This window comes from Cebus imitator, unplaced genomic scaffold (assembly GCF_001604975.1).
Source record: "Cebus imitator isolate Cc_AM_T3 unplaced genomic scaffold, Cebus_imitator-1.0 Scaffold59, whole genome shotgun sequence".
In the NCBI taxonomy this organism is placed as follows: Eukaryota; Metazoa; Chordata; class Mammalia; order Primates; family Cebidae; genus Cebus; species Cebus imitator.
In genome coordinates this window covers 376,152-377,254 of record NW_016107374.1, presented here as the reverse complement: position 1 = coordinate 377,254, position 1,103 = coordinate 376,152, and the positions used below count along the sequence as shown (strand labels likewise).

At 53.3% G+C, this 1,103-nt stretch overlaps 1 protein-coding gene across 5 annotated transcripts in view; it reads right to left on the bottom strand.

Annotated features, from left to right (window-relative positions):
* Nucleotides 1-1,103, bottom strand: part of CELSR1 (cadherin EGF LAG seven-pass G-type receptor 1) — a 179,705-nt gene that overhangs the window by 78,131 nt on the left and 100,471 nt on the right. The gene's annotated exons all lie outside the window — the stretch shown is intronic.

The following is a 1,103-nucleotide window of genomic DNA, read 5'->3' as shown; positions in this document are numbered from 1 at the left end:
TGGAGTCTTGCTCTACCATCAGGCGGGAGTGCAGTGGTGCAATCTCGGCTCACTGCAACCTCTGCCTCCCGGGTTTAAGCGATTCCCCTGCCTCAGGCTCCCAAGTAGCTAGGACTGCAGGAGCCCACCACCACGCCCAGCTAATTTTTTGTATTTTAGTAGAGATGGGGTTTCACCATGTTAGCCAGGATGGTCTCGATCTCCTGATGTCGTGATCTGCCCACCTCAGCCTCCCAAAGTGCTGGGATGACAGACATGAGCCACCACACCCAGCTAGCTGTACATTTTCTGCTGCTGTGAATAGATCTCCTTGTGTGTGCCAGGGCATGGGGACCTGGTCCTTCCCACGTGGGGCTGATGCTGTGGGAGGACCCCTCTTAGGGCATCTCCCCTGTGGCACTCAGCCACAACAGCATCTTTTTGCTCCCAAACATGAGCTAAAAGGACCCCAGGGCCTTTGCATCACTGCCCCCTATGCCAGAAACAATCTTCCCAGGCTTTGCAGATCACTTAGGGGTCAACCAAGCTGTGCCTGCCCTGACTTATTTTACTCTAAGTTGCCCCACCTCCGATCAGCCTATGACATCACTCAGTTCATTTCTGAAATCACGCTGCTGGCTCACTGGTTCATAAGAATGTAGGATGTGTAAGGGGAGGGACCGCAGCTCTCATTCACTGCTGCATCCCAGAGCCCGAAGAATCTGGTCCATATCAACACTTAATATGGGATATGTGAATAAATGAAAAGACAGGGGCCGGGTGTGGTGGCTCATGCCTGTAATCCCAGCACTTCGGGAGGCCGAGGCGGGTGGATCACTTGAAGTCAGGAGTTCAAGACCAACCTAACCAACATGGTGAAACCCCGTCTCTGCTAAAAATACAAAAATTAGCTGGGCATGGTGGTGGGTGCCTGCAATCCCAGCTACTCGGGAGGCTGAGGCAGAAGAATCACTTGAACCTGGGAAGTGGAGGTTGTAGTAGGCTAAGATCGCCCCACTGCACTCCAGCCTGGGCAACAGAGCAAGACTCGTCTCAAAAATAAGTTAATTAGGCCGGGTGCGGTGGCTCAAGCCTGTAATCCCAGCACTTTGGGAGGCTGAGGC